The following is an 18,775-nucleotide window of genomic DNA, read 5'->3' on the forward strand; positions in this document are numbered from 1 at the left end:
ACCTATCCAACTTGTTTTAGTGCTCAGTTCAAAACCCAACATCTATGACTGTGTGGAGGAGCATTAGTGCCTACAGCATGGGCATCTTGCACATTTGGTAAAGCACAATCAATTCGGAATGATGTATACAGGTTTTGAGCAGGGCTTTGAACCGATTTTTTTCCCAATCGGTTCGTTCCGAACAGAAACGGAATTATAACATTTCCGGTTATGAGTTCCACCAATAAATTGACGTTCCCGAACCGGTTAGAACAAAAAAAATACTGTTCCCGGAACAGTTAATTTCGTTCCTGTCAGCTGTTTAATGCTATAGAATTATGTCACATCTTTCTCATCCAGCTTAAACCAAATGTAATAATATTACAACCATTATTAAATAATAATAATAATTTAATAGGCCTACAATTATTTCAAATGTGTAGTTTATTGTTAAAAGAGAAAATTTCCACACAAACAATCCAGGCAATGTCTTTTCCAGGGAAGACCTTGAATATTTCAGGAAAACAATGGCAAAATGAATTCTGCGCATATTTAAACAGTAACATATTTAACATTTCTCCATAGATGAAGAGTCCAGGTGCTAAAATGGCCTATTTGCAGTCCAGATGACAAATTAGGTGCATAATGGAATGAAAAACATGACTAAGAATACCCCATACTGCTGAGCAACTGAAATCCTATATCGGGCAGGAATGGGACAATATTTAATTCTTAGTCTACCAAATGGTCTCCTCAGTTCCTAAACATTTACAGAATTTTCTTAAATGAAGAGGTGAAGCATCACAGTGGTAAACATGCTCGTCCCAATTCGTCCCAACTTTTTTTGAAACATGTTGCTGCCATCAAATTCAAAATTAACATATATTTTCCATGAAATAGTCCAAATTTTCATTTTCAACATTTGATGTTGTGTTTTTGCTGCTAAATATGGGTTTACGAGACTTGTATATTATCACATTCTGTTATTATTTGCATTTTACACAACGTCCCAACTTTTTCTGTTTTGGGGTTGTAAAAAAGGATAAAGAATGAAACCTTCCAGTACTGATTACGGTCATGTTTGTCTTTCAGATATTAACCTTTGGGAATCTCTGGACAGAGATGCTTCTGAAGCAAGAATGTCCAGAAATGCCACAGTGGATGTGGATACAGCGGAGGTAAAGATCTGAAGACCCACTAGTGTACTAGATAAATCACAAAAATGTGTATCCTCACCTTTTTATACTGGCTAAACAGTTTTTATACATGCTGCCGTCATCCGTTCCCTCTGAACGTTTTTTCTCTAAATGTGGAGAGGTTGTGAGCAAAAAAAAAAAAAGGCTCAGTCCATAAAGTGTGGAAAAAATAATGTTCCTCAATAAAAAGAGTGTTCCCTAACCCACATACCCCCTGGCTTTGGTTACACAAGCACACCCAACATGTGCCATATTTTCCCAGCACATCCTCTGTTTCCCCAAGCACTCTCTCCCCAATACACAAATTCATCAATCTTTTTTTGTAAAAACAATGATATCCCATCCTTAGTACCCAGTAAACAAAATAAAGTCCTTGCGACGTCCCCTAAAGGTCCCCTGGCGAACGTCACCTCCTCGACATTGTGTAGGGTTCCCTTTATGTCCCGCGGACCTCTTTTCGGGAGGTCTAAAAGACGTCCACGAGACTTTGAGAGGACGTCCTGTAATGGTCACCGCGACGTTATGCGTGCGACGTTTATATTTCCGCGATGGTAAAAAAAAAAAAAAAACATGAAGCGCGATTTGGTATGGTATTACATCCTGTAAATCTCAGCGTTGCTAGGAGAGAGGTAGACGGAACATGAACACACATTAATGACTTGTTCTACAACTACGCAATCAACTTCACTCACCTCATATTTTCATGCATGTATGAAATCACGTCCTCCGAATGCATTACACTAATGATGAGTAGACATGGACATTTATACCGGGCTAGGATGTGCTGCTTTCACATCTATGGTGTCATTTTCTTAATAAACTAATACGACGTTTTAATGGGCATATCCCATAGCATATTGTTCAAAACATCATCAGAGTAGGCCTAGGATAAATTAAGATAAATTAAGCCTAAGATAAATTGTTCAAACCATATTGTTTCAAAATATTAAAAACTAATAATAGCAAAAAATACTAAATGAATCGCAATGCATGCTGGGAAGCAAAACTCAACATGAAATAAAGTACATGAAACATAACTAGAATGCATTGACGTTATATCAACTTGTTTTCTTGGACCTGCTGTGATCAAACAGGGACAGCCTATAAATGAAGGGTTCAGATGCAAAAGCCTCTAAATGCCACCTATGTCAAAAATGAGATAAAGATGGTGAGGGGATGCTCTCCACACATAGTATACGCTAATCAAATAATTTAACTTCTAAACCCACTAAATACCACTCTCTTCCTGGTCTGAAATATCGATTTATAGGCAAAAACCTATAGGAGCCTGAATTTAAATGCTCATTTAAAAGAAAAGTGGTCAGACGGATTTAGAGGGTTTTGCATCTGAACTCTTCAAATGTAAGCCTTTCTTCCTGGAACATTGCAGATAAAGAAAAATGTATAGTTTTCTCTAGGCTATGAATGGCTATGAATTAACCAGGTGCGCCGTCTGTCTTCCAGACGCACCCCAATCCCGCCTACCTACCACCGCCCGCCCCCCCCCCCCCCCCCCCCCACCTCACTTTCAGATCTGTCTCTGATGTTTTCCTTCCCGCTTCAGTCTCCCCCCGAACGGCGGTGCTCTGCGAAGGATAAGTGAGATTAAAGGAGAATTCCGGTGTGATATTGACCTAAAGTGTATTGAAACATGATACCGAGTGTGAACGTATGTCTCATAGCCCATCTCGGCTTGTCCCCTGCACTCCAAAATCTGGCGCTAGTTAGCCGATGCTACCAACAGCTTTTTCAATAGTGGTGCTTCGGCATCGAGCTAGCCATGCAAATAAATCACTGTTCACTAATCACACTTCATTGGTAGACTTCCGAGGGCCCTGACATTTAAAACGAGACATTGAGAACTTTGAAAAAGCACTGGTAGTTTACTTACAAGACGATTTATACAGACAGTATCTTCACGAAGTTTAGCGTTTGTAGCCATCTTGAATTTAGTCACGATAAGTCGAGCAACGAGTAAGAATGAACAGGTATGATAAGGGATCAGATTCCAAAAATAATTCAGTGGAAATGCATGGATTCCAGTTTCTTCCAGTAGCAGCAACTGGAATCCATGTATTTCCACTGAATTATTTTTTATATCAGTCTAGGAGATTTTTATATCAGTCTAGGAGATCATTTATCTGAAAAACATGACTTGCCTTTTGGTGTGGCCCAGGGGAGCTGCCTTGGTCCCCTGCTATTTTCCCTATATATGCTTCCATTGGGAAACGTCATAAGTCAGCATAATGTAAACTTCCACAGCTACGCAGATGATGCCCAATTGTATATTTCTGTGGAGCCAACTAACCCAGATGGCCTTTGCTCCCTCACTGCATGCCTAAGCTCCATTAATCAGTGGATGAGCAACAATTTTTTGAAACTAAATGATGACAAAACAGAGGTACTTTTGGTTGGACCAAAACTAAAGCGAGATATTATTCTTAGTAATCTGGGGAACTTGGCGCACCAGGTCAAACCAAAAGTAACAAGCCTCGGTGTCATCTTAGATGTAGAGTTAAGTTTTAAGCCCCATATCAGTAAAGTTACTCAGACAGCCTATTTCCACTTGAGAAACATTGCCAAAGTGCGGCCCTTTTTAACTCAACAAGATGCAGAAAAACTAATTCACGCCTTTATCACTAGCAGGTTAGACTACTGCAATGCACTTTTCACTGGTCTTCCCAAAAAACATCTAAAGAAATTGGCACTCATACAGAACTCTGCGGCTAGACTTTTAACTAAGACTAAGAAGAGAGAACACATCACCCCTGTGTTGGCTGAACTGCACTGGCTCCCTATTTCCTATAGAATTGATTTTAAGGTAATGGTAATTACTTACAAAGCTCTGAATGGCATAGCACCTTCATATATCTCTGAGCTTTTAATATCTTATCAACCACAAAGGAAACTTAGATCATCCAATTCTAATCTTTTAATCGTACCCAAAGTGCTCCACAAACAAAGTGGAGAAGCTGCTTTTATCCATTATGCCCCCAAACTATGGAACACCCTGCCTCTGTACATCAAGCAGGCGAGTTCAGTAAATATTTTTAAAAAAGATCTGAAAACATACCTGAACAGGAAAGCTTTTAGTTAACTCATCTTATCCTGTAGACTACTTTTTCAGATTATTCTACATCTGCTGCTATTGGAGGGCGCAGCCAGCCAGAAGCAGATGGGCTCCCCCCATCTGTCAGGTTCTGCTCAAGGTTTCTTCCTGGAATATGGGAGTTTTTCCTTGCCACAGTAGCCATATGGCGTGCTTGTGGGGGGTAAGAGGGTTAAGGCTGCCAGTCTTATGACGTCATTTTCTATATTTTTGATATGTTGCTGAGTGGATCATAAACGGCCCCAGCAATGAAGAAAAGTGATTGATAATGACTGACTGACTATTATTGTGTTACATGCTTCAAATGTAAAGCACTTTGAGCTGCATTCTGTGTATGAAAGGTGCTATACAAATAAAGCTTATTATTATTATTATTATTATTATTATTATTATTAAACATTCTAATATTAACATCTCCTATCTCTTAGGAGTTTGTTACTACCAACGGTCATATAAAATCATGTAATTCAATATATTCATTAACAACTTCTTTATTACTCAAAAACATACATAAAGACAATATCATTACAATAGCAACACTTAAAAGAACAATAAAGTAAAAGCAAATCTCCGATTGGTTTTTATTAGTTTATTAGTTAGCTCAGTTATTCTAGCATGCTAATCATCCTACTGAATTGAATGCACTATCAGCTAACGGTGCAAATCACTCGTTAGCAGAATGCTAGCGAAGTATTTTAACTCACAGGAGTTCGAGACTTAAAAAACACAGGTCTTCAACAATCCGTAGAAAAATAAGTACAAGGAAGGGTAAGATGATTCAACAAGATAGGTAGATTATTACACAAGTATTATTTTTCTTAAAAGGGTTATGAATCACGTGTAACACTCCCACTAAGCAGACTATTAAAACCAGATATTGTAGCCCACTATCAGGCCCAAGCAATTCGCAACCACAGGGAGGCACTTAATGGGACGTACCAGGCAGGATATGTCTAAGGTTACGCTCTCGCAAAGGGTGTCAAAAGAGGCCTGGGGTAGCCTATGGAAATAGCTACTTTGGAATGTTGGATTATTAAACCTCCCTTGCAATAAGAAATATTAACAGTATGAGCCCCCACTTTGAGTCACACCTCAAAGAATTATCGCTAAATACTGAAGGGTAAACATTAAATAATTACCATTAGCTTATTAACTGAATTGCAGATTACACCTGTAAAAATGGTATATCATGGTATCACACAAAAACACCACCTTAATAGCTTTACCTGTAAACGCTAGCATACTACTGTAAAACTAAATGTGCACAGTCATGAGGAAAACCCACAGACAGAGGTTATATTAAATGCCAAGGACGGCATTTATTTGACAAAACACGTAAATACCTGTCAAGGTAATCCCACATACACATGACATAAAAATAAAAGAAAAATAACACCCGGGTGTAAAACACATTCACAGACAGTCTGGGGTACCCATTCGTTGGCGCGCGTGTTGGAGCTCGTAACAAATGAAAGGTTCTCCTACTCACGTAGCCGTTGATGGTGGACAGTAAGCCAGGTAGCGTAGAAGGAAAGGCTAGCACTAGCCCACCCAAACCGCTGCTTCCTCAAACACAAACACCTCCAACAGAGACACCGGTCTGAACGCTGTCCCTCCCCGTCGTCTTCCCTTCAATCCGGTTTACTTTACTGAAGTCAGGTTCACATTCAAGTTCCTCCTTCGCGATGGTGGGCGATCCATGTAGTAGCAGTGTAAAACGTTAGCTTCTAGCTAGCGGAGAATCTTAACGTTCATAGCTAACGTTAGCTGCTAAACTTAACTCCCAAGTAAAATAAAACCCTATCCTCTTTAAAAAGAGGAATATGTCCAAAAACACGTCAAAGTAACTTCATAGAAAATCGGAGACCTATATATACAATATTTACACTTTCATTACTATCCAAATCCTTTCTACATATCTAAACTAATTAGCACCTTCTTAAATCACATCTCCTCAGAACTCCAGGCTCTAATGTCTCCCCAAGGTCTCTAGCTCGTGACCCCATCAACAAGATATCAGTCGTCAAAATAAAAGTCCCTATTGAATCATTTGTGACAGTGTTGATGTATCATAGACAGCATATAAAAGGGAATCACTGGTAAGTATTACATATTAAATATCTATTCTTAACACTGTATTAACTGTAACACTGCAAGTAAAACCACAGGGGTGCTACACTCGTCTAATCAAATTCATTCAAGTGGAGTCTCAAGTGAGAAAACAAAACCTGTCACCTAGGAGATGATTATACCACAATAAAAGTCTTTTAGAATACATGCACTTACAAATGTGGCAGATTCAAAAAGGAAATTGTAGCTGACTACGCCACCTAGAGTATGGTTACCCCTAGGACACTATTACCAATTCACCAACTCAAGTAATTTGGCAACACAGGTTCGATACACATAGGGCAGAGACGTGAATGATGCAATACATATGTTTATTTAGTAGCAAAAGGACAAATATATATGCTTCCATTGGGAAACGTCATAAGTCAACATAATGTAAACTTCCACAGCTACGCAGATGATACCCAATTGTATCTTTCTGTTGAGCCAACTAACCCAGATGGCCTTTGCTCCCTCACTGCATGCCTAACCTCCATTAATCAGTGGATGAGCAAAAACTTTTTGAAACTAAATGATGACAAAACAGAGGTACTTCTGGTTGGACCAAAACTAAAGCGAGATATTATTCTTAGTAATCTGGGGAACTTGGCACACCAGGTCAAACCAAAAGTAACAAGCCTCGGTGTCATCTTAGATGCAGAGTTAAGTTTTAAGCCCCATATCAGTAAAGTTACTCAGACAGCCTATTTCCACTTGAGAAACATTGCCAAAGTGCGGCCTTTTTTAACTCAACAAGATGCAGAAAAACTAATTCACGCCTTTATCACTAGCAGGTTAGACTACTGCAATGCACTTTTCACTGGTCTTCCCAAAAAACATCTAAAGAAATTGGCACTCATACAGAACTCTGCGGCTAGACTTTTAACTAAGACTAAGAAGAGAGAACACATCACCCCTGTGTTGGCTGAACTGCACTGGCTCCCTATTTCCTATAGAATTGATTTTAAGGTTATGTTAATTACTTACAAAGCTCTGAATGGCATAGCACCTTCATATATCTCTGAGCTTTTAATATCTTATCAACCACAAAGGAAACTTAGATCATCCAATTCTAATCTTTTAATCGTACCCAAAGTGCTCCACAAACAAAGTGGAGAAGCTGCGTTTATCCATTATGCCCCCAAACTATGGAACACCCTGCCTCTGTACATCAAGCAGGCGAGTTCAGTAAATATTTTTAAAAAAGATCTGAAAACATACCTGTACAGGAAAGTTAACTCATCTTATCCTGTAGACTACATTTTCAGATTATTCTACATCTGCTACTATTGGAGGGCGCAGCCAGCCAGAAGCAGATGGGCTCCCCCTATTAAGTCAGGTTCTGCTCAAGGTTTCTTCCTGGAATATGGGAGTTTTTCCTTGCCACAGTTGCCATATGGCGTGCTTGTGGGGGGTAAGAGGGTTAAGGCTGCCAGTCTTATGACGTCATTTTCTATATTTTTGATATGTTGCTGAGCATATCATAAACAGCAAAGAAAAGTGATTGATAATGACTGACTGACTACTATTGTGTTACATGCTTCAAATGTAAAGCACTTTGAGCTGCATTCTGTGTATGAAAGGTGCTATACAAATAAAGCTTTATTATATACAAATAAAGCTTTATTATAAATGCATAATTAATTTAATAAAACACAGCAGTCACAGCGATGGACAAGCTCTCCCGTTAAAGTGGAAGTGAGGCCGGGGTATAGCGAGGACGTGGCCCTAAAAGATGGAGATGTCCAATTAACTATTTAATTAATCTCTATTAATACCGTAGACAGGACTGACGGCTGATCACTGGCAGCAGGCAGAAAAAGAGAGAGAGAAAATATCTTGCACACACTCTCTCACACATACACAACTCACACTGCAACCAGGTGACGACACTGCAACGTCAGACACACCACGTGGAAGTAGGGAGGCTAGTGAGGAAGACCACCACCCGGAGACTGCGAACCACCAGTGTAGGCCAACTATTCCTGTCGAGGAGGGAGAGAGAGATATCAGCTACATGCATATAAGGATGGAGTTGCCACCCAATAGATAATGAATTATTAATTAGCTCTGAAATGAAGAGGGTACTTAGCTTGTGGCACAATGCTAGGAGAGGCCCAGAGCCCTGCTATAAGGACCAAGTCGGTTAAGACCCCAGGCGTCCTCCACCACTACAGGGTAGCAGAAGTTAGGCACATAGGACCATATGCACACAAAACCACAAACACACACACACACACACACACACACACACACAAAATATAGAGTAATACAAAAGAAAAGAAAGCAACACACAGATGATACAAAACTCTCACCAGCAGTACATAGCAATCATCGTAACAAAGCAAGCTGTAGATAAGCAGCAAGCGTGAGGTAAACAACCAAGCCCCAGCAACCAAAGCTAGCAGCCCACGCTAGGATGACCAGAGTATGGAGAGATGAATCAATTGATTAAACATGTCACAAAAACAAGACAAAATGGACAAGACAAAACAGCAGCCCCTTGTGAGAGCGGACACTCGCCTGGTGGCCAATCTCGTCTTTGCCGGTGAAACATGCAGTCTCGGCTCACAAAGTGCAGCTATCTTAGCAGTAGAGTAAGCCAAAGGATGGACCAGAGGTCATAACCACTACCTTTGACCCACACAGGACCTACGCTTGCCCTGTAGTAGTAGAACCCACGAAGACAAGGGAAAGAAACACCAGCTCCACTGCACTGGAGTAGAACAAGCCGCGATGAGCCACACCACTTGCTTGGAAAATGTTCACCGCTCAAGAGAACAAGCTAGCCCGACCAGCTTGCGTGCCACGCCACAACAGAGACCAAGTCCCCGGAAGAAGAAAGGTAGATGCGTCACCCCAGGAACTGCCACTGTCAATATATACGTGCACCTAATCGTGACCCGCCCATTCATCAGGCCTAGACTTTGGAACACGTAACACTCAGTAGAAGCACAGCCTGCTACACAAGGATACAAGGAGGTTTATTTGTCACATACATCGCAATACTAACGTAAAGCACATAGAGAAATTTCATTTGGTGTTCAGCTATTTCTGTGCAAGTGTGAAGAAAGAAAGATCAAGAAATATTTTAATAAATAGCAAGAGAGAATAAAAAGACTATGACTCTAGTGTTTCCCACCGGATTTCTGCATGCCTTAAGGATATTTCAGCCTGGATGAAAGATCGGCACCTTCAGCTTAATCTCTCAAAAACAGAGTTTTTAGTGTTTCCAGCTAAAACAGCTATTCCCCAACAGATTAACATCCATCTCGACTCAACTTCACTTACCCCAACTAGATCGGCACGAAACTTGGGCGTTGTAATTGATGACCGACTTAACTTCTCTGAGCATATAGCTTCTATTGCAAAATCATGTCGGTTTATGCTTTACAACATTAGGAAGATCAGACCTTATCTGACACAAGATTCCACACAACTTCTTGTTCAGACCATGGTCATCTCTAAGCTGGACTATTGTAATTCACTATTAGCTGGCTTACCCGCTTGTGTAACAAGATCATTACAGCTCATTCAGAATGCTGGAGCACGCCTGGTCTTCAATCAGCCAAAGAGGACACATGTAACTCCTCTCCTAGTTACTCTCCATTGGCTCCCTATAGTAGCCAGAATTAAATTTAAATCTCTCACTTTGGCCTATAGGACACTAACTGGATCTGCTCCTAGTTATTTTAATTCAATAATCAAGCCTTACATCCCCAACCGCCCACTGCGGTCTTCTGGTGAGCGTCTGTTGTGTCGACCAGTCATGAAAACTGGGTCTAATTCCAGACTCTTTTCTTCAGTGGTTCTATGTTGGTGGAATGAATTGCCTAGTGCTCTCCGTTCCTGTGGTAGTTTTGGATCGTTTAAGAGGGGTCTAAAGACATTCCTATTCAACATATACTTAGTTGTTTAAGCGCTTACAGTGGGCAGTGCTTCGACTTGGCCAGCTTCACTCGCGGTCCGCGCGTGGGATCACGCGGTATCATGCGACTTTTATTTGTATTTTCCCAGTGAGACGCTGCAACAACCCAAACAACTGGTAGATGGCTCAAGTGAACAGGGTGTCTCGTAAAAAGAAATGGAGCCTGGAAAACCCTACACAGACTTCACTACAGACTTTAGCAGACTGGTTTAGAAATAATTTAATAGCCAGAAATATGCCTGCCCTGCCCTAATAAAGAAATATTTGGTTAACTGCGAGTGAATCCCGTTTGCAGCCGTAGAAGAAACGCAGGACAAATTAAACATTCTGGTTTTCTCCGAGTGCAACGATGATAGACAGACATCATTTGGACAAAATATAGAGCATATTAACCTCTGTTGCTCAGCCAAATGCCTTCCTGTTACGTCCTGTTATCACAGAGTTGCAGGCGATAAACGATTTTTGATGGTCACAAGTTTACTTCATTAGCGGTTTATTTTTTTGATTATTAAAGAGTGTTTTTCATTTAAAGGTTTGACTTCGTGCTTATTCAGTAGAGCATTTAGTGCTCTAACCAATCCCAGACGTTCACATTGCATGTTTGTTTGTAATGGATGCAACCGCGAGATAGGCTACGCGTTTGACGGCAATGAGTTGTTAACAGACATGAACCAAGACATATAGCCCAGCAGCAATCTAGGGACTGTTCGTTATTTATTGAAGGGGCCACCAGAGGAATTTTGAGTGCTTCAGTCAAAAGTTGCATGACCCTCCCTTGCCTGCTAGAAATTGTTCAATGACCCTCCGACAGAATTGTTAAAAAAGACATGACCCTCCCCTGCCAATTGTCGCCGTCTTCCGCCCACACTGCTTTCCGCCACAGCCACACACTGTGATAACGTTCTTAAACCAATCTTTCCCGTGAGCTTGCATGCTACCAGTCCTTCCTTTTCAAATATGTTGCGCCTGTTTGCACAATTTCACAAATAATCATATGTGATTAATAATATGACAAATAATCCCTGTGCACGGGGACCAAAACAATGCATGCCAACTTTTTCCATGTTTCTCACGTATTTTAACTTTCCCCGCTGTCTTGCCGTTTTAATGTTTTCCCGTATAATATCCCATATTTTAATACTCTCATAACAGCCCTGCCATCGGGCCTGTCTCTGTGTTGCCCTGTTGCTACCCATTGCCCTTCCAACGAAACAGATGTCTTCAAATCATCGTTTTCCTTGCTTGAAGGCGAACTTAGAGTGATGTTAACCTATTTAAGTTTAACGGCGTGATTGTCGTGAGAGCACGATTCATTGGAGCTAACCCTGAGGCTACTCAGCTACTCAGCTACTAGAGAAAGAATTTCCCCTGTTTGCATGTTCACTCCAAGTTGGCCTACCATAACTTACCAACTCTGCACTGTAGACCCTAACTGGCTATTTAGATTTTTCTGTGAAATAAGCAAATGTATTTGTTCAACTTTATGAAGCAGAATTACGCACTAGGCTACTTGGAACATAACACATTTGACAAAGGACAGATGTATGTTATAGTGTCAAAATATTAACTTTCAGTGTTTTACGATGTCTTTGTCATGGGGAAGTTTTTTTCCCCATGCATTTATTCTAGGCTACTGTCAGTGACTGACGCGAGAGAAGCGGGGTCTGTGTTGCGTTGCGTTAATTTATTTTCAATTGGGCATGCCGTGCCGTGTCGTCCACAGCTCAGTTCTGACAAAGCCGAATTTACTCCTTTTGAAACAATGAGTGCGCGCGTTTGTATGGTTATATTGCTTGACAGGGTGGATCCCAAGCAGCTTTCAGCCATAAGGCTCCTTAGAGAACATTTCCTAATTCACCCGACACTAATATTCAAAATGTTGAAAACTATTTCGGCATAGCCTATTAACTGACCACCTGATTCACGTTGACTGGGGGGCAGGGGGGGCCATCAGACATTTGTGCCCAGTTAATCCGGCCCTGCCCCCAACAAATCACACCTTCCCACCAGCTGTGACAGCTTAAAAGAAGTCAAGAGGACTCCTAACTCACAGACCTATTCACAAACCAGTTTTGTGGCATTTCGCTGTTTTGAAATCCTATGCGGCTACAGGAGCTTCTAATCGTGAGGAAGCAATTTTGCATTGTAGGCATAACTAACATGCAATAACGCCACCAACAACAACCAAAACTAGGCTACTCATTGTCAACATGTAAATTAAATGTAACATTATAAGGGAGGTGTTTGGAATCATTCCCGCGTTACAATCATCAGCCAATCAAGGTGGTCACTTTAGTCAAGCTCGTGCATGAGTAATAACGTCATCCATAGCAACGCAGACTCACTCACTCTTAGACTGTTAGTCAAAGATTCTAGAGTGCTCTGCTCCAGAATCTGTTCAGGAGTTGTCATTTTTCCTTACTAAGAGTAGCCTAGGTCTGAAAGGCTTTGTGAATAACTTAATAAGAGAAACTCCTATAGCTAAAATCTTTTATTGCTATTTAGGAGTAGCCTACTCCTAGTGGTAAGATAAAAGGCTTTGTGAATATGGCCCCTGGTCTCTAACCCAATGCATAGCCCATTTACACAATATAATGGTCAAATATTAGGCTACTGATGATCATTGTTATTTAAGAACATGCAGAGCACCAAAAACATCTTGCTCGTAAAAAATCATCATACCGCACATTGTGGCGGGTCTGTTATTTAACCTACTTACTGTGTGCTGCGCAAACCACAGGCCTTTATTTTGGGCAAGCCTGCATTCGAGGCAGGCCTTCTGTTGAAGAACAGTAATCAGTAATCCTCCTGCCCCCGATACCACAGCTGTGGATAGTGTGGAATGCAAGTAATAACACAATCCAATGTGTGTCTCAATTGTCCCCCGCTGACCACCTCACACATTTCTCTAGATTTTGCAACGACCTTACATGACACAATGCCATAAAATGCCAGTGTTTAGGACACCGAATAATGTTTGTAATGATACCAGTTAGGCCTACGTTCAAAAGTAACATAAGTGTAATGAGCTATTCATTGTCGAAGGTGCATGGTGAAGTGAAATTCTTACTTTGGAAAACAAACATTTGCCGATATCATTGGATAGGGAATAGGCCTTGTTTATTTTTTACGTAGCCTACAATCGCCAGTTCAGCGATTGATCATTGATCATCATGTGGGCAGTTCAGGCTATGCTGTAGTGAAAGAAGTGGACGTCGATGGGGCGGCCATGAAGAACTTAAAGAGCACAGAGGCTTATCAATACCTACATAGTGGGAAGGTCGGTCGTGTTGTGCATTGCGAGATGAAGAAACAAAATGTCATATTTTTGAAAGCTGCAGTCAACCCCAGTCAAGCAAGCACACCAAGCCACAGTGCATGGGTGTTAACCAGGACCGATGGAGCCGTGGAGACAACCGGGTGCACCTGTATAGCCGGCATGGGGAGGTCTTGTAGCCACGCCACAGCAATTTTGTGGAAGGTAAGTATCTTTTAGCGAGCATGATTTAATGTCTCCGACATCTATCCGACATCTATTTGATTACATTATCAGTTGTATTTTGACGACTTAGTAGAGAAGACGTGAAACTGTAAACTTGCAAGAACTGTAACTAGGCTAATGAAATATGAATCTAAGGTAACGTTAGGTAACATTAATGTTAGCGTTATGCAAAGATGTGCGCTGCGCTGCAGAAAGTTTAAATCATTGCGATTCTCCGGTATTTCTTTCCCCTTAACGAGGATAACAATTGTTTGTATTGTATACTATATAATGCTATGCTATGTTGGTCAGACCGAGTTTCTCGCATTTTACTCGGAGTTACCGCAGTACTTTCTTGTACATGTTATGGTAGCTGGTACGCCCATCCAATGGATTTCTGTCCGTCAATGTACATAGTTTGTTGATTGTATTTGATGATATTAACATATTTTGTCTTTGGACAAACAGTTGCTGAACTGGTGACCATTTGTAAGTAGTCTAATCCCGTCATGGTTACAAGAATTAAGGTAAGTAAGGACTACAGGTAAGTAACCTTTTATTTGGTATGAAGAAGCATACCTTACATTGAATTCTGGTAAGTATTTATTTTACTTGGCATATGAACAATATGTGTATGTAGTACAGCCTCTGACTACATCTAAAAGGTAGGTTAGCTGTTTACTCCCAATGGAGGGTCCAGCATGGGTTGTCAATATTCATAGAATGTGGTATGGAATTAATATATTTTAGCATTAGCAGTCTTGAATTTCCCCTTTGGGATCAATAAAATATCTATCTATCTATCTATTTGTCACTTTTTATCTGGGATGAACATAATAACCAAACAAGGTTAAAGTTGACAACCCTGAAACGTCCAGTCTAATCACTTGTCTTGCTCGGAACAAGGTAAGATCATGAATAATATTGATAACCAGTTAAAGGTAAAATAATTTGGGTATAGTTATAGCTAGGTATTTATAACTATGCATTGTAATTACAAATTCATGTTTTTAGGTGGAAAATGCAGTGTCCAATGGCCTGACAGGAGTTGCCAGCACTGATGAGCAACGGCGATGGAATAGCGGGACCCAAAGGAACATCACACCAAAGCTGCTGACAGACATCTCCTTTACCCACCATAGGGCCAGTGATGCTTTCCAAGCACATGATGTAGGGCCTCACCATCTACCTCTGCCTACCATCCCTCTTTTCCTCACCCAAGAGGCTCTTCGTAATGGACTGAAACATCTGAAGCTGCCCATGTCAAGTCTGTTACACAAGTGTGTAAATGCTGAAGCACCTGCCATGAACCCTTCAGGAGCCTCCAGCAGCAACCCACACAGAGCATGATGGTGCCAACATCTGCCCTCGCTGCTCTGCTTTCTATGAGGCTTTTGTGGCAATAGACTCGGGAAGACTGGAGCTGCAGACTCAGGAGCAGAGTGCGTCTCACCTCTGGCACGACTCTCGCAGACTGAGAATAACAGCTAGATCTGCCAAGAAGGTGCCGGTCAGAAGCAGCCCCCAAGTATTCTTACAGCAACATGTCTTCCTGTGGTTTCATGGGAATGCTACTACCAGACATGGTGTGGAAGGTGAGGTGTTGGCCCTGAAATGGCTTGAAGACAGTGGCTATAGGGTAACACGCCATGACACAGTTTTGTGTCCTGGAGAGCCCTGGCTGTCAGCCAGCCCCGATGGGGTTCTGAGTTCAGGGGAGCTGCTTGAGATTAAATGTCCTTTCCTAAAAGCTAACGAAACACTGGATGAATTAATGAAAAATCAGAAATATGACGTTAAGATTGTAGAGGGTGTTCCTAAGTTACAGCCTAATGGCCCCCGCGGCTTCTACATGCAAATTCAAATTGGCTTGTTCTGTACAAAATTAAAGGGTGCACATTATTGATTTGGTCTCATTCAAAGCAGGTGATGCTTCACATCCCCTTTGAGGCTTTTTGTGCAAAGAATGTGGCTAGACTAAGGGAATTCTATTTCCGAGACATGCTTCCTTTTGTTTCGGACCAGTACAGTGAAGGTCGCCTGTTGCTCTGTATAAGTATAGTATAAGTATATATACTCTTTTGATCCCGCGAGGGAAATTTGGTCTCTGCATTTATCCCAATCCGTGAATTAGTGAAACACACTCAGCACACAGTGAACACACAGTGAGGTGAAGCACACACTAATCCCGGTGCAGTGAGCTGCCTGCAACAACAGCGGCGCTCGGGGAGCAGTGAGGGGTTAGGTGCCTTGCTCAAGGGCACTTCAGCCGTGCCTACTGGTCGGGGTTCGAACCGGCAACCCTCCTGTTACAAGTCCGAAGTGCTAACCAGTAGGCCACGGCTGCCCCAAAACTCTGTGAGCGTTATATGCAGTTATGCAAGTAATCACATTAATTTATGCTTACTTATCAACTACATAAAACTGCTTGTGATTATTAATGCCTGTTGTTTTAATGTAATATTTGTGTAGTCTATCAAACATGAAATAAAATAACAAATGCTGAAAATGTGTCTAGTTTATTGACCCCGTCTGACAAAGACATCATGTTTGTGTATTACAATATACAAGTATCAGTTCAAGTTTTGTATAGAGTTGTAAACATGGAAAAACTCCTAAAAACACTTAATACTCACATTATTCAAGTCTTGTGCAATGCTCTTTTTTACAAAATATGTGCATCACATTTCTGCATTAGACTGTAAGAAACACTATAACCAGGACCTCATCCATATTTGTTGCTGTTGTATCTCTGTGTTAGCACCTACAATTACATGCCTTCAATGTCCAGGGGGAGTCCAATACAAGTCATACTCGGGTGATCATTTTGAAGAAAAAAGTAGTTGTACATTGTGTGCATAAGGTCCTGTTATTTTCATGTCAACAAAGTAGAAAGAGCAGACAAAGTTATGGTGGATGCTTACAATTGTTTAGTTGTAAAAATGAACAATAGAAACAACATTGTACTTGAACACTAAATCTAAATTTAAGTTTTGTATAGATTTGTAAAAATGAACAATAGAAAAAAACAGAAACAACATGTTAACCATTAGAACTGATTGAACTTAAATGTCTATACATTATAAACATTGAACATCTTATTCCTCATTTTCTTGTATAATGTCCCCACGAAGATTACATAGACCTGCACAGACTCTCAGAATCTTGTGAAATTTCGAGGTGATGTTAATGGGCACTCTTTCGGAGACTATTCTGTAGTTCTTCAGACGGCGTATGACGTGCACTCGGACGTTGGCTATGCGCCTCGTGTTGGTGGCGTCTTCTTCAAAGGCAGGCCTCTTTTGGTGAAAGCTGGCAGGACCAGCTTGACTTTACATTCAGACAGAAGATCTTGGATAACAAAACCTCTGTCAGCCATCACCTCATCACCTGGACGCAGATACTCCAGAAACCCTGAGTTGGCTGTGATGAACTTGTCACTGGATCTCCCACCATATGCTGGAGAGATGAACATTATCAAACCACATGGTGCAATAGCTATGAGGAACTTAATTGTATTTTGTCCATAGTAATGACTGTAAGACTCGCCTCTTGAGTCCAGATTGTGAGCCTTCTGAAGAGGGGTCTCAGAACAGTTGATGATGCATGTAGTTAATGGATAATGTTCTTTGAAGCACTGTGGCATCGTTGCCTGGATTGTCTCCCTGGGCAGCCATGAAACATAGCACCTCATCTTCTCCAGTTAAAACTATTGATAGATGGCCATATCCAGGATGACGGGCAGATTGTTGGGAAATGTTTTAACGAATATTTCATAAATTCAGTACGAGAGCTGAGTTTAAGCTTTCCAAAAACTCAACTCCCACAACTATCAACGTGTGATGTCTCCGCTTTCAAGTTTTCCCCAATAAACAAAGAGAAAGTGGAAAAGGTAATTTCACTTTTAACAAATAGCAAAGCTAAAGACATATTTGGTTGGGATACAGCTTTTTTAAAACAATGCAAAACAATGCATATGATACCTCTAGCCATGATCATAAATAAATCTTTTAGTGAGAATATTTTCCCCAGCGTTCTTAAACCTGCTATTATCACCCCGGTGCACAAATCTGGGGATACTCAAGTGGTCTCAAACTACCGACCCATCAGTATTCTCTCAGCTGTGTCTGTTATTGAAAAGGTAGTAGCAGAACAACTAATTGCTCATTTTGGAGGAAATTAAATCTAGCCTAGATCAAGGAGGAGTGGTGGGAGCAGTCTTCCTTGATCTACGTAAAGCCTTTGACACAGTGGGTCATGAAGTACTGATTCATAAACTTGCAAAATATGAGATCTCAAATGTCCAAAATTGGATAAAGTCCTAAGTAGCCGAACTCAATGTGTGCAAATAAACAGCACATTATCTACATCACTTGCTACTACCATGGGAGTGCCACAGGGGTCAATTCTAGGCCCTCTGCTCTTTTGCTTGTATATCAATGACCTGCCTTCCGTTTGAAAGAGCATAAATATTATTATGTATGCTGATGACACTGTTTTGTATGTCCATGGGAGAAGTGCAACAGATGTGGAAAATAAGCTAACAAGTGTTATGAGCAGGGTTACTGACTGGTTACAGGATTCATGCCTTACATTGAATGTTGAAAAGACTGTATCTATGTTCTTTACCATTGGATCTAAACCTAAGACCAATCCCAAAATTTCAGTAAATCAACAAAACATAAAACATGTAGAGAAATTTAAATATTTGGGAGTAACTCTTGATTCTAATCTTACTTTTAAAGATCATGTTCAACTAGAAATGCAATTCCAAGGAATTACCAGTGCATGAAAATGCTAAAGTTGTGATGTAAAATATCATGTATAGTTAAAACAGATAATATAGAGATGGTTACTGCGGTAATGCTAGGATAGACATGGTGGTTGCATAGCTTAAAAAAGTTGATAGTTTAAAAGTAGACTGTTTAAAAGCTGAATGTAGGTAGTTTAAAAAGTTGTTGATAGACAGTAGA

General features: G+C 40.7%; 1 protein-coding gene across 2 annotated transcripts in view; it reads right to left on the reverse strand.

Moving 5' to 3' along the window:
• The window catches only part of bub3 (BUB3 mitotic checkpoint protein), a 234,451-nt gene that overhangs the window by 77,050 nt on the left and 138,626 nt on the right, over positions 1-18,775 (reverse strand). The window contains exon 1 of one of the 2 annotated variants that reach the window (XM_042082917.1): positions 5,774-6,256. The exons of the other annotated variant lie outside the window; for it this stretch is intronic. The gene's annotated coding sequence lies outside the window, so the exon portion shown is untranslated. Of the gene's footprint in view, positions 1-5,773; positions 6,257-18,775 lie in introns of those variants that run through there. 2 annotated transcript variants of the gene reach the window in all.

Source organism: Alosa sapidissima, chromosome 24 (assembly GCF_018492685.1).
Source record: "Alosa sapidissima isolate fAloSap1 chromosome 24, fAloSap1.pri, whole genome shotgun sequence".
Lineage (NCBI taxonomy): Eukaryota > Metazoa > Chordata > Actinopteri > Clupeiformes > Clupeidae > Alosa > Alosa sapidissima.